The sequence below is a fragment of the Triticum dicoccoides genome, chromosome 2B (genome assembly GCF_002162155.2).
Source record: "Triticum dicoccoides isolate Atlit2015 ecotype Zavitan chromosome 2B, WEW_v2.0, whole genome shotgun sequence".
NCBI classification, from domain to species: domain Eukaryota; kingdom Viridiplantae; phylum Streptophyta; class Magnoliopsida; order Poales; family Poaceae; genus Triticum; species Triticum dicoccoides.
In genome coordinates this window covers 461,253,583-461,269,838 of record NC_041383.1, presented here as the reverse complement: position 1 = coordinate 461,269,838, position 16,256 = coordinate 461,253,583, and positions in this window count along the sequence as shown.

The following is a 16,256-nucleotide window of genomic DNA, read 5'->3' as shown; positions in this document are numbered from 1 at the left end:
TTGAAATACTGAAACAGGCAATAAAACAGCAATATGGGCTGGGCCTCCGGTTAATAGGTTAGTCCCAAAAGTAATATGAAAGTGTATAATAAAGCCCGTAATCATTCAAAACAGATAATAAAATAGCATGAATGCTTCATAAATTATAGATACGTTGGAGACGTATCAGCATCCCCAAACTTAATTCCTACTCGTCCTCGAGTTGGTAAATGATAAAAGAAAGAATTTATGAAGTGCGAATGCTAGAAGGTGCACAAGTTTGATCAATGATAATTTCAATCACCTTTTCTAGCATGATTATATGTGTCATAACAGTAGTTCATCTCATAAAACTTCTCATGATAAAGTAACAAGCAATTCACATGTCAAAGCATAGACCATAAACTTTCTTAAAAACTAGCAAACTTCATTCTCAGTCATCAAAAAATTGCAATTCATCTTATTTTCAGGAATAGCAAACTCCACATACTCAACTATCTTATAGTCTTCTACAATTGCTAACACTCATGCAATACTAATGGTTATGGAGTTTCAATCGAACACTGAGAAAGATAGGGGCTTATAGTGTTGCCTCCCAACGTATTCACGTTTGGGTGATGTCAACAATAATAGTTCATGCTAACTTACATCCAATTGGATATATATATATATCAGGATCTTCCCAACACGAGGTGCTTGCGAAAGGATAAAATGAAAAAGGGAAAGGTGAAGATCACCTTGACTCTTCTATAAAAGTAAAAGACATAAAGTAAAAAGATAGGCCCTTCGCAAAGGGAAGCAGAGGTTGTCATGCGCTTTTAGGGTTGGATGCACATCTTAATGTGAATGAACGTCACTTTATATTGCCACTTGTATATGGACCTTTATTATGCAGTCCGTCGCTTTTATTGCTTCCATAACAAGATCGTATAAAGCTATTTTCTTCACACCAAAAGATCATACATATTTAGAGAGCAATTTTTATTGCTTGCACCGATGAAAACTTACTTGAAGGATCTTACTCAATCCATAGGTAGGTATGGTGGACTCTCATGGCAAAACTGGGTTTAAGGATGTTTGGAAGCACAAGTAGTATCTCTACTTGGTGCAAGGAATTTTGGATAGCATGAGGGGGAAAGGCAAACTCAACATGTTTGAATGATCCATGACAATATACTTTAACTGAGATGTGCGAAAACATAACCCATTACGTTGTCTTCCTTGTCCAACATCAACTCTTTAGCATGTCATACTTAATGAGTGCTCCCAATTATAAAAGATGTCTAGGATAGTGTATTTATATGTGGAATCTCTCTTCCTTCAATATTATTTCATGAATTGTTCAAATGGCCAATACGATGCTTGCTAACCTTCAATAAATTTACACCCTCTACCTCTTAGATGTGAAGTCAATACTCCCCATGGGATAAGCAAATGAGGCATATATAATTTCAGATTTATGACATTCAACTCATTCAACCATTTACTCATAGGATATAAGTGAAGCACACGAGTAAATGAAAAACTACTCCAAAAAGATATAAGTGAAGATCAATGAGTAGCTAACTAATTGTGTAACTATGTGAAGACTCTCTCTCATTTAAGAATTTCAGATCTTGGTATCTTATTCAAACAGAATGTAAAACAAAATAAAATGACATTGCAAGGATAGCACAACTCATGTGAAGAAGCAAAAACTTAGGTTCAACCGATACTAACCGATAGTTGTTAAAGAAGAAAGGTGGGATGCCTACCGGGGCATCCCCAAGCTTAGATGCTTGAGACTTCTTGAAATATTATCTTGGGGTGCCTTGGGCATCCCCAAGCTTGAACTTTTGTGTCTCCTTAATTCCTCACATATCATGGTTTCTCTTTTTATCAAAAGCTTCATCCACAACAAACTCAACAAGAACTCGTGAGATAGGTTAGTATAAACCAATGCAAAACCTTATCATTTTCTACTATATCAAATCACTAAAATTATTATTCAACATTGCATACTAAATTCCTGTGCATATTTAATACTCCTATCCTCAAATAGAATCATTAAACAAGCAAACATATGCAAACAATGCAAACATAACAGCAATCTGCCAAAACAGTACAGTCTTTAAAGAATGCAAGATTCATCATACTTACCTAACTCCAAAAATTATGAGAAAAATTCTACGCTGTAGAATATTTATCAGAGCTCATTATGCAAAAAGTTTCAACATTATATCATGCTCTGACTTTTCTAGGGAATTTTTGCAACAGCGGTAAACTTTCTGTTCTCAAACAGCAACATGTATACTAGCAAAATAAGCATGGTAAAGGCTATCCTTGACATTTTTATTGAAAATAAAAATGCAAAACATTATTATAAATAACATCAAGCAAAACTAACAAAAGAAAATGACGCTCTAAGCAAAACACATATCATGTGGTGAATAAAAATATAGCTCCAAGTAAAGTTACCGATGAACGAAGACAAAAGAGGGGATGCCATCCGGGGCATCCCCAAGCTTAGACTCTTGGTTATCCTTGAATATTACCTTGGGGTGCCTTGGGCATCCCCAAGCTTAGGCTATTGCCACTCTTTATTCCATAGTCCATCGAATCTTTACCCAAAACTTGAAAACTTCACAACACAAAACTCAACAGAAAACTCGTAAACTCCGTTAGTATAATAAAATAAAACAACCACTTAGGTACTGTAATGAACTCATTCTAAATTTATATTGTTGTAATATATACTTTATTCCAACTTCTCTATGGTTCATACCGTCCGATACTACTCATAGATTCATCAAAATAAGCAAACAACACATAAAAAACAGAATCTGTCAAAAACAAAACAGTCTTTAGTAATCTGTATCAAACGTATACTTCTGGAACTCCAAAACTTCTACCAAATTAGGAAGTCCTAAGAAATTTGTGTACCAATCCAGATCAAAAAGAATCAGATCAAGAGCACGTTTATGTGAATTAACAAAACTAATTTACTGGGTCCAAAAGTTTCTGATTCTCAGCGGGGTCAACACAACTATCACCGTAAGCTATCCTAAAGGTCTTACTTGGCACTTTATTGAGACAAAAACTATAAAACATGATTACTACAGTAGCATAATCATGTGAACACACAAAAACAGTAAGTATAAATATTGGGTTGTCTCCCAACAAGCGCTTTACTTTAATGCCTTTCTAGCTAGGCATGATGATGACAATGATGCTCACATAAAAGATAAGAATTGAAACGTAACGGGAGCATCATGAAGCACATGACTAGCACATTTAAGCCTAACCCACTTCCTATGCATAGGGATTTTGTGAGAAAACAACTTATTTTAACAATAATCAACTAGCATAGGAAGGTAAAACAAGCATAACTTCAAGATTTTAAGCACGTAGAGAGGAAACTTGACATTATTGCAATTCCTACAAGCATATGTTCCTTTCTCATAATAATTTTCAGTAGCATCATGAATGAATTCAACAATATAACCAGCACCTAAAGCATTCCTTTCATGATCTACAAGCATATAATTTTTACTACTCTCCACATAAGCAAAATTCTTCTCATTCGGAATAGTGGGATTATCATAAGAGACTTGAACACTAAAAATTGTTTCCACATCAAAAGAGTAATGTTCAGAAAAAGGGTAATCATAATCATGACAAGATTTGTAAATATAATCATCACTACTTTTTATAGCATAAGTTTCATCACAATAATCATCAGAAGTAGCAACTTCATTCTCATCATAATCGATTGAAACCTCTCCCAAGATAGTGGAATCACTAAATAAAGTTGACACTCTTCCAAATCCACTTTCGTATTCATCACAATAAAATTCAACATCCTCTAAAATAGTGGGATCACTACTTCCTAAAGTTGACACTCTTCCAAACCCACTTTCATCAATATAATCATCATAGGTAAGAGGCATGCTATCATCATAACAACTTTGCATATCAAAACTTGGGAGGTTAAAAATATCATCTTCATTAAACATAGCATCCCCAAGCTTGGAACAAACATTAATTTCAGCAAATATATTCTCAAATATTTCATCCTCATCAAACATAGCTTCCCCAAGCTTGGGCCTTTGCATATCATTAGCATCATGGATATTCAAGGAATTCATACTAACAACATTGCAATCATGCTCATCATACAAAGATTTAGTACCAAGCATTTTAATGCATTCTTCTTCTAGCACTTGAGCACAATTTTCCTTTTCATCAAACTCACTAAAGATATTAAAAAGACAAAGCGTATGAGACAAACTCAACTCCATTTTTTTTTAGTTTTCTTTTATAAACTAAACTAGTGATAAAACAAGAAACAAAAAGATTCGATTGCAAGGTCTAAAGATATACCTTTAAGCACTCACCTCCCCGGCGACGACGCCAGAAAAGAGCTTAGTTGACGGGGTGTGAGTGCCATTTACCTAGCCTCCCCGGCAACAGCGCCAGAAAAGAGCTTGATGTCTACTACACAACCTTCTTCTTGTAGACGTTGTTGGGCCTGCAAGTGCACAGGTTTGTAGGACAGTAGCAAATTTCCCTCAAGTGGATGACCTAAGGTTTATCAATCCGTGGGAGGTGTAGGATGAAGATGGTCTCTCTCAAACAACCCTGCAACCAAATAACAAAGAGTCTCTTGTGTCCCCAACACACCCAATACAATGGTAAATTGTATAGGTGCACTAGTTCAGCGAAGAGATGGTGATACAAGTGCAATATGGATGGTAGATATAGGTTTTTTTAATCTGAAAATATAAAAACAGCACGGTAACTAATGATAAAAGTGAGCGTAAACGGTATTGCAATGATAGGAAACAAGGCCTAGGGTTCATACTTTCACTCGTGCAAGTTCTCTCAACAATAGTAACATAGATAGATCATATAACAATCCCTCAACATGCAACAAAGAATCACTCCAAAGCCACAAAGAGCGGAGAACAAACGAAGAGATTATGGTAGGGTACGAAACCACCTCAAAGTTATTCTTTCGGTCAATCTATTCAAGAGTTCGTACTAGAATAACAACTTAAGACACAAATCAACCAAAACCCTAATGTCACCTAGATACTCCATTGTCACCTCAAGTACCCGTGGGCATGATTATACGATATGCATCACACAATCTCAGATTCATCCAACCAACACAAAGTACTTCAAAGAGTGCCCCAAAGTTTCTACCGGAGAGTCAAGACGAAAACATGTGCCAACCCCTATGCATAGGTTCATGGGCCGAACCCGCAAGTTGGTCACCAAAACATACATCAAGTGGCACCTGAAATCCCATTGTCACCACAGATAAGCACTACAAGACATAAATCAAGTGTTCTCAAGTTATTAAGGACTCAATCCGATAAGATAACTTCAAGAGGAAAACTCAATTCATCACAAGAGAGTAGAGGGGTAGAAACATCATAAGATCCAACTATAATAGCAAAGCTCGCGATACATCAAGATCGTGCCATAGAGAGAACACGAGAGAGAGAGAGAGATCAAACACATAGCTACTGGTACATACCCTCAGCCCCGAGGGTGAACTACTCGCTCCTTGTCATGGAGAGCGTCGGGATGATGAAGATGGCCACCGGCGATGGGTTCCCCCTCCAGCAGGGTGCCGGAACAGGCTCCCAAGAGGTTTTTTGGTGGCTATAGAGGCTTGCAGCGGCGGAACTCCCGATCTATCTTCGTATTCGATGTTTTTAGGGTATGTAGGCTTATATAGGCGAAAGAAGTCGGTCGGGGGAGCCTTGAGGGGCCCACGAGAGGGTAGGGCGCGCCCAAGGGGTGGGCGCGCCCCCCTATCTCGTGGCTTCCTCGATGCTCCCTTTACTTCAACTCCAAGTCTCCTGGGTCATAATCTTCCAAAAAATCACGCTGCCAAAGGTTTCATTCCGTTTGGACTCTGTTTGATATTCCTTTTCTTCGAAATACTGAAACAGGCAATAAAACAGCAATATGGGCTGGGCCTCCTGTTAATAGGTTAGTCCCAAAAGTAATATAAAAGTGTATAATAAAGCCCGTAATCATTCAAAACAGATAATAAAATAGCATGAATGCTTCATAAATTATAGATACATTGGAGACGTATCACTGCTTTGCACAACCCCAACACGCCGCCCCCGCTTGCCTTCTCTTGCGGCCCGTCCCCGCGGCCACCGGCCCGTGCGCCTGCACCGCTCGCCCAGTGCCTCCGCCACTAGCCTCACGGGCCATCGCCGCGCCGCCGGCCAACTCTGGCGCCCACCCAGGGCTCTCTCCTTCCCGCTGCCGACCCGTTCAGCCACCACATCCGCCGCGACACCCCCGCTCCGCCCGGCCACGCCGGCTTGCATCTCCGTGCCCAGCGCGCCTGGTTCTACACGTGCGCCGGCGCCCGCCGCCTATTCGCCCATGCCCGCTATTGCCCCAGGGGCCTATGACAGCTGGGCCCCGCCCCCTGGGGCCTATGACAGCTGGGCCTCGCCCCCTAAATGTTTTATAAAAAAATAGAATAAAATAATAATAATTAAGAAATTAATTAATTAATTACTTAATTAATTAACTTAATTAATCCTGATTAGATTAACCTAATCACTTAGGTTAGTTAATTAATTTGTTAGGTTAGTTAACAGTCAATGACAGCTGGGACCCACACGTTAGTTTGACCCAGCCAACGCCCTGTTGACTGCTGACGATGATGTCAGCATACACTATTCTGGATAATGTTGATGTAAAATAATTAAATAAATTCTAAAAATGATTAAATATTTTAAAATTAATATAAAATAAACCGTAGCTCGGATGGAAAAACTTTGTACATGAAAGTTGCTCAGAACGATGAGACGAATCCGAAAACGCAGCCCGTTCGTCTGCCACGCTTCCCTAGCATAGTGAACCTGCAACATTTCACCTCCGGTTCATCTGTCCGAAAACGCGAAACACCGGGGATACTTTCCCGGATGTTTCCCCCTTTCGCCGGTATCACCTACTACCGCGTTAGGGCACACCTAGCATCGCTCATTGTCAATTCATGCATCGTCATGCTTATGTTTGCATTGTATTTATTGTTTCTTCCCCCTCTTCTCTCAGGTAGATTACGAGACCGACGCTGCTGCTGCCCAGCTCGGCTACGGAGTTGACGACCCCTCCTTTTTGCCAGAGCAACCAGACAAGCCCCCCCTTCATCACCAGATATCGCCTATTCTACCCTTTACTACTTGCATTAGAGTAGTGTATCATTTTACTGTTTTGGTTAATCCTCTTCTATTGCATAGCCTGCCATTGTTGCTATAGTTGTTGATACCTTACCCACAATCCTAAATGCTTAGTATAGGATGCTAGTTTATCATCAGTGGCCCTACATTCTTGTCAGTCTGCCTTGCTATACTATCGGGCCGTGATCATTCGGGAGGTGATCACGGGTTTATACTATACATATATACATATTATAGATGATAAATAAAGTCGGGTTGGCTCGTAGACTACCCGCGAGTGATTCATGGATCAGGGGTTGAAAGGACATTTGTCCTGACGGCCCTCTGTGTAGATCTTTGTGGCAGAGCGATAGGGCAGGTTGAGACCACCTAGGTGAGAGGTGGGCTTGTCCCTGGTCGGCGTTCGCGATTACTCCATAATAACACGCTTAACGAGATCTTGGTATTTGATCTAAGTCTGGCCACTGGCCTATACGCATTAACCAACTACACGGGAACAATTATGGGCACTCGACCTCGTGGTATCAGCCGAAGCCTTCTTGACGTTAGCGACTGAGCAGCGCGCGCCGGATTGGACTGGAACGCCTGCTCTTGTATTAGGGAGGTGGAAGATCATGGATGTCGCCTAGGGGGGTGACTAGGCGCTTTAAAATAATTATGGTTTAGGCTTGAACAAATGCGGAAAAAACCTAACGGTTAATTTGTCAAGCACAAAACCTACAAAAACTAGGCTCACCTATGTGCACCAACAACTTATGCTAAGCAAGATAAACAACTAAGTGATAGCAAGATATATGACACGAAGCAATATGGCTATCACACAGTAAAGTGCATAATTAAAGGGCTCGGGTAAGAGATAACCGCACGTGGAGACGATGATGTATCCCGAAGTTCACACCCTTGCGGATGCTAATCTCCGTTTAGAGCGGTGTGGAGGCACAATGCTCCCTAAGAAGCCACTAGGGCAACCGTAATCTCCTCACGCCCTCGCACAATGCAAGATACCGTGATTCTACTAAGGGACCCTTGAGGGCGGTCACCGGACCCGTACACTTTGGCAACCCTTGGGGGCGGTCACCGGTACTCGTCAAATTGCTCAGGGCGATCTCCACAACCTAATTGGAGACCCCGACGCTTGCCCGGAGCTTTACACCATAATGATTGAGCTCCGAACAACACCAACCGTCTAAGGCACCAAGGCACCCAAGAGGAACAAGCTCTAGGTGCCCAAACACCCAAGAGTAATAAGCTTCTCAAACTTCACTTCCACGTATTACCGTGGAGAACTCAAACCGATGCACCAAATGCAATGGCAAGGGCACACGGAGTGCCCAAGTCCTTCTCTCCCAAATCTCACCAAAGCAACTTATGCTAGGGAGGAAAATGAGAGGAAAAACGAAAGAAGAACACGAAGAACTCCAATATCTAGATCCAAGGGGTTCCCCTCACTTAGAGGAGAAAGTGATTGGTGGAAACGTGGATCTGGATCTTCTCTCTCTTTTCCCCCAAGAACTAGCAAGAATCATTGGAGGGACTGAGAGTTAGCAAGCTCGAAGAAGGTCAACAATGGGGGAAGAACACGAGCTAAAGAGATAAGGTCCATTGGAGAAGAAGACCCCCTTTTATAGGTGGGGAAAATCCAACCGTTATGCTCACAGCCCGCACAGAGCGGTACTACCGCTCAACCTCACGGTACTACCTCTAGGGGTAGCGGTACTACCTCAAAGGGTAGTAGTACTACTGCTTGCGAGCGGTACTAAAAAAATACATCCGTGCCTACCACCGCTGGACTTGTGACGAGTTTTTGGTCCGGAGCGGTACTACTACTGTAGAAGCCGCGGTAGTACCGCTCTGGAGCGGTAGTAAAAAATTACATCCGCTCCTGTCTGCGGTAGTACCGCTGCAGCCTTTTCAGAACACCAAAACGGCCACAACTTCTGCAAACGGACTCCGAATTCAACGAAACCAAGTTTGTTGGAAAGCTAGCGACAAGGGCTCACACAATCTTGATAGAACTAAAAAAATAAGGAAATTAGAACAGTCCCATGAGAAAATGGTGAGAACCCTTCCTCAAATAAGACCGGTAAAACCTCCAACACCGAAAACGCAAAAGAAGAAGCATATGAAATACGTTTTCGATGAACTAGAGCTTGTCACGAAGATAAACACAAGCTCTAAAACCAAAAAAGAAAATACAAATAAGAATCAAGAAATATGATGAAAGGATGCAATGGTTTGAGCTCTCGACGAATGATACGATCAAGCTACTCACTTGAGAGCCCCCCTTGATAGTACGACTATCGATCCTATAACCTGGTCTCCAAACTACCACCATGAGACCGGAAAAATAGAAAACCTATCAAGGGCAAACCTTTGCCTTGCGCATGATCCACTTGAGATAGATGATGACGATATTGTCCGCCTCAAGATGGACCACCTTTCTTGTTTGCGTTGGGTCAATGAAGACTAGATGATTGCTCCCCCGTACTTCACTATGGGTGAGCCACCCTTCGGCACATCTTCACAAGTCCATTGACACCACAATTGACGACAAGCTTCAAGCACTTGATCTCTTTGTCATGCTCCACTTGAACTTTCACATGGCAATAATGAAGACGATCACCACTTGATGTCATCCTCTTCATGGGTTGAGTGATATCTTCCTCTTGAACCAAGCCCATGAATACGTACCTAACCCCACATAGAACTCTCACGTAGACCATGGGTTAGTACACAAACCACAATGGACAATGCTTACCATACCATGGGATCACTTGATCCCTCTCAGTACATCTTCTACGCTTTGTGAGTTGATCAACTTGATTCACTCTTGACTTAGTCTTGATCAACCTTGAATCTTTCCAACTCTCTTCATTTGGATGATGTCTTGAAGGTAAACATGAATGATCACACAATCTTCTTGTTCAAGACATGCTTGCAATAAGCTCAACATTCCAATGACCGATCTTTGGATAATTCCTTCATAGCACCTTGGTCAACTCATAAACTCCTTGAAACCAACACATGGACTTCAAGAAAAGCATATCGACAAATCCTTCAAATATAACTCAAGACAACCATTAGTCCATAGAGATTGTCATCAATTACCAAAACCAAACATGGGGGCACCACATGTTCTTTCAGGAGGCTAGGTCTGCTTCCGGTCGCCCTCGCAACGTGCAGGTGTGCAATGGGCGATGGGCCCAGACCCCTGTGCCACAGGAGTTAGACCGGCGTGCTGACCTCTTTGTTGTGCCTAGGTGGGGCTGCAACGTGTTGATCTTCCGAGGCCGGGCATGACCCAGGAAAGTGTGTCTGTCCAAAGGGGATCGAGCATGTTGGGTTATGTGGTGCACCCCTGCAGGGAAGTTTATCTATTCTAATAGCCGTGTCCATCGGTAAAAGGATGACCCAGAGTTGTACCTTGACCTTATGAGAACTAGAACCGGATACTTAATAAAACACAGCCTGACAAGTTCCAGAGACAACCCGGTGATCGCTTTCCCACAGGGCGACGAGGGGAGGATCGCCGGGTAGGATTATGCTATGCGATGCTACTTGGAGGACGTCAATCTACTCTCTTCTACATGCTGCAAGATGGAGGCTGCCAGAAGCGTAGTCTTCGATAGGACTAGCTATCCCCCTCTTATTCTAGCATTCTGCATTTCAGTCCACCGATATTGCCTCTTTACACATATACCCATGCATATGTAGTGTAGATCCTTGCTTGCGAGTACTTTGGATGAGTACTTATGGTTGCTTTGCTCCCTCTTTCCCCCCTTTTTCCTCTTCTCCTCGGATGCCGCAACCAGACTTTAGAGCCCAGGATCGAGATGCTGCTATGTCTTGAGCTTGCGTTGGTTTTCCTAGAAGAGGAGAGGGTGATGCAACAATAGTAGCGTAAGTATTTCCCTCAGTTTTTGAGAACCAAGGTATCAATCCAGTAGGAGGCTCCTCAAAAGTCCCACTCACCTACACAAACAAACAAAGAACTCACAACCAACGCAATAAAGGGGTTGTCAATCCCTTCACGGCCACTTGCAAAAGTGAGATTTGATAGAGATAGTATGATAAGATAAATATATTTTTCGTATTTTATAATATAGATGCAAAAAGTAAAGATGCAAATAAAAGTACATTGGAAGCAAATATGATAAGAGATAGACCCAGGGGCCATAGGTTTCACTAGTGGCTTCTCTCAAGATAGCATAAGTATTACGGTGGGTGAACAAATTACTGTCGAGAAATTGATAGAAAAGCGAATAATTATGAGATTATCTAGGCATGATCATGTATATAGGCATCACGTCCGCAACAAGTAGACCGACTCCTGCCTGCATCTACTACTATTACTCCACACATCAACCGACTCCTGCCTGCATCTAGAGTATTAAGTTCATAAGAACAAAGTAACGCATTAAGCAAGATGACATGATGTAGTGGGATAAACTCAAAGAAATATGATATAAATCCCATCTTGTTATCCTCGATGGCAACAATACAATACGTTCCTTGCAACCCTTTCTGTCACTGGGTAAGGACACCGCAAGATTGAACCCAAAGCTAAGCACTTCTCCCATGGCAAGAAAGATCAATCTAGTAGGCCAAACCAAACTGATAATTCAAAGAGACTTGCAAAGATAACTCAATCATACATAAAAGAATTTAGAGAAGATTCAAATATTATTCATAGATAAACTTGATCATAAAGCCACAATTCATCGGATCTCGACAAACACACCGCAAAAAGAGTTTACATCGAATATATGTCCACAAGAGAGGGGGAGAACATTGTATTGAGATCCATAAAGAGAGAAGAAGCCATCTAGCTAATAACTATGGACCCGTAGGTCTGTGGCAAACTACTCACAACTCATCGGAGGGGCAAGGATGTTGATGTAGAAGCCCTCCGTGGTCGATTCCCCCTACAGCAGAGTGCCGGCAAAGGCTCCAAGATGAGATCTCGCGGATACAGATGGTTATGGTGGTGGATGTAGGCTTATATAGGAGGAAGAAGTACGTCGGTGGACGCCCGAGGGGCCCATGAGACAGGGCCACGCCCTATAGGGGGGCGCCCTCCTATCTCGTGGGAGCCTCGGCTGCTTCTTGACTTGCACTCCAAGTCCTCTGGATCACGTTCATTCCAAAAATCACGCTCCCAAGGTTTCATTCCGTTTGGACTCCGTTTGATATTCCTTTTGTTCGAAATACTAAAATAGGCAAAAAAAAACAGCAATATGGGCTGGGCCTCCGGTTAATAGGTTAGTCCCAAAAATGATATAAATGTGTAAAATAAAGCCCATAAACATCCAAAAGGGGTAATATAATAGCATGGAACAATAAAAAATTATAGATACGTTGGAGATGTATCAAGCATCCCCAAGCTTAATTCCCGCTCGTCCTCGAGTAGGTAAATGATAAAAAGAGATTTTTTGATGTGGAATGCTACCTAGCATAATTCTCAATGTAATTTTCTTTATTGTGGCATGAATGTTCAGATCCAAATGATTCAAAATAAAAGTTCATATTGATAAAAGAAATAGTAACACTTCAAGAATACTAATCAAAGTAATCATGTCTTCTCAAAATAACATGGCAAAAGAAAGTTCATCCCTACAAAATCATATAGTTAGGCTATGCTTCATTTTTGTCACACAAAGATGTTCCCAACTTCTATACCCCCGATGACAAGCCAAGCAATTGTTTCATACTTAAATAATCTCAAACTTTTTCAACCTTCACACAATACATGAGCATGAGCCATGGATATAGCACTATGGGTGGAATAGAATATGATGATGGGGATTGTGTGGAGAAGACAAAAAAGGAGAAAGTCTCACATTGACGAGGATAATCAATGGGCTATGGAGATGCCCATCAATTGATGTCAACATGAGGAGTAGGGATTGCCATGCAATAGATGCACTAGATCTATAAATGAATGCTCAACAAAAGACAACTAATGGGTGTGCATCCAACTTGCTTGCTCACGAAGACCTAGGGTATTTGAGGAAGCCCATCGTAGGAATATACAAGCCAAGTTCTATAATGAAAAATTCCCACTAGTATGAAAAAGACAACTTATGCGACTCACTATATGAAAAACATGGTGCTACTTTGAAGCACAATATATGAGACACACTACATGAAGAACAAGGTGCTACTTTGAAGCACAAGTGTGGAAAAAGAGATAGTAACATTGCCCTTTTTATTTATTTTCTTTTTTCCCCTTTTTTTTCTTTTTTGGGACTTTCTTTTTTTTCTTTTTTGGCCTTTCTTCTTTTTTTCTTTTTTTTCTTTGGGAAATGCTCTAATAATGATGATCATCACACTTCTATTGATTACAACATATGAATTACAACTCGAAACTAGAACAAGATATGACTCTATATGAATGCCTCTGGCGGTGTACCGGGATGGTGCAATGAATCAAGAGTGACATGTATGAAAAATAATGCATGGTGGCTTTGCCACAAATACGATGTCAACTACATGATCATGCAATGGTGATATGACAAAAGTAAAGTATGTCATGATGATGATGAACGGAACGGTGGAAAGTTGCATGGCAATATATCTCGGAATGGCTATGGAAATGCCATAATAGGTAGGTATGGTGGCTGTTTTGAGGAAGATATAAGGAGGATTATGTGTGACAGAGCGTATCGTATCACGGGGTTTGGATGCACCGGCGAACTTTGCACCAACTCTCAAGGTGAGAAAGGGCAATGCACGATACCGAAGAGGCTAGCAATGGCAGAAAGGTAAGAGTGCGTATAATCCATGGACTCAACATTAGTCAAAAGAAATCATATACTTATTGCAAAAATTTAGAAGTCATCAAAAATCAAGCACTACGTGCATTCTCCTAGGGGGATAGATTGGTAGGAAAAGACCTTCGCTCGTCCCCGACCGCCACTTATAAGGATGCACAAGCCAGGTACACTTCATGTTTCAAATTTGTTACACAACTTTAACCATACGTGCATGCTACGGGACTTGCTAACTTCAACACAAGCATTCTTTAAATTCATAATCACCCAACTAGCATGACTTTAATATCACTACCTCCATATCTCAAAACAATTATCAAGTATCAAATTGATCATAGCATCCAATTCACTTCCTATGATAGTTTTTATTATACCCAACTTGGATGCCTACCATTCTAGGACCAATTTTATAACCATAGCAAATACCATGCTGTTCTAAAAGACTCTCAAAATAATATAAGTGAGGCATGAGAGACTAGTAATTTCTACAAAAATAAGTCACCACCGTGTTCTAAAAGATATAAGTGAAGCACTAGAGCAAAAACTATCAAGCTCAAAAGAAATAAGTGAAGCACATAGAGTACTCTCGCAAATTCTAATCAAATAGGCTTCTCCCAAAAGGTGTGTAAAGCAAGGATGATTGTGGTAAACCAAAAATCAAAGAATAATATAATACACGATGCTCCAAGCAAAACACATATCATGTGGCGAATAAAAATATAGCTCCAAGTAAAGTTACCAATGAACGAAGACGAAAGAGGGGATGCCTTCCCGGGGCATCCCCAAGCTTAGGCTTTTGGCTATTCTTGAATATCTTGGGGTGCCTTGTGCATCCCCAAGCTTAGGCTCTTGCCACTCCTTATTCCATAGTCCATAAAAGCTTTACCCAAAACTTGAAGACTTCGCAACACAAAACTCAACAGGAAATCTTATAAGCTCCATTAGGTGAAAGAAAACAAAACCACCACATAAGGTATTGTAATGAACTCATTCTTTATTTATTTTGGTGTTAAACCTACTGTATTCCAACTCCTCTATGGTTTATAAACTATTTTACTAGCCATAGGTGCATCAAAATAAGCAAACAACACACGAAAAACAGAATCTGTCAAAAATAGAACAGTCTGTAGCAATCTGTAACTAACACAAACTTCTGGAACTCTAAAAATCCTACCAAAATAGGAAGTCCTGGAAAATTTGTTTGTTGATCAGCATCAAAAAGAATCAACGCAAAAGCACGTTTCTGTGATTTAACAAAATTATATTTGTGCGCACGAAGTTTCTGTTTTTCAGCAGAATCAAATCAACTATCATCATAGGTTATCCTATAGGTTCTACTTGGCACAAACACTAATTAAAAGATAAAAACACATACAAAAAGATGATGCAAGATTTATTACTAAACAGGAGCAAAAACAAAAAACATAAAGAAAATTGGGTTGCCTCCCAACTAGCGCTATCGTTTGATGCCCCTAGCTAGGCATAAAAGCGAAGATAGATCTAACAAGTGCCATCTTTGGCACTAAATTCATAAGTAGCCCGCATGATAGATTCATAAGGTAATTTGACTTTCTTTCTTGGAAAGTGCTCCATGCCTTTCTTTAATGGAAATTGGAATCTAATATTCCCTTCCTTCATATCAATAATCGCACCAATCGTTCTAAGGAAAGGTCTACCAAGAATAATAGGGCAAGAAAGATTGCAATCTATATCAAGAACGATAAAATCCACGGGCACCAAATTTCTATTTGCAACAATGAGAACATCACTGATCCTTCCCATTGGCTTTTTAATGGTGGAATCCGCAAGGTGCAAATTAAAAGAGCAATAATCAAGATCATGGAAACCTAGAATATCACATAAAGTTTTCGGAATCGTGGAAACACTAGCACCCAAATCACACAAAGCAAAACACTCATGATCTTTAATTCTAATCTTTATAGTAGGTTCCCACTCATCATTAAGTTCTGTAGGTATAGAAACTTCCAAATTAAGTTTTTCATCATAAGATTGCATCAAGGCATCAACAATATGTTTGGTAAAAGCTTTATTTTGACTATAAGCATGAGGAGAATTAACAACGGATTGCAACAACAAAATACAACCTTCTAAAGAACAATTATCATAATCAAAATCCTTGAAATCCGAGATAGTGGGTTCAATGCTATTTAAATTTGTGAACTCTCCAATCCCACTTTTACCAAATTTAGCATCAAGATCTAAAAACTCCGAATTATTGGGACGCCTTCTAGGCAAAGTTGACTCATCATTAGTCCCATAGTTATCAAGATTCATATTGCAAACA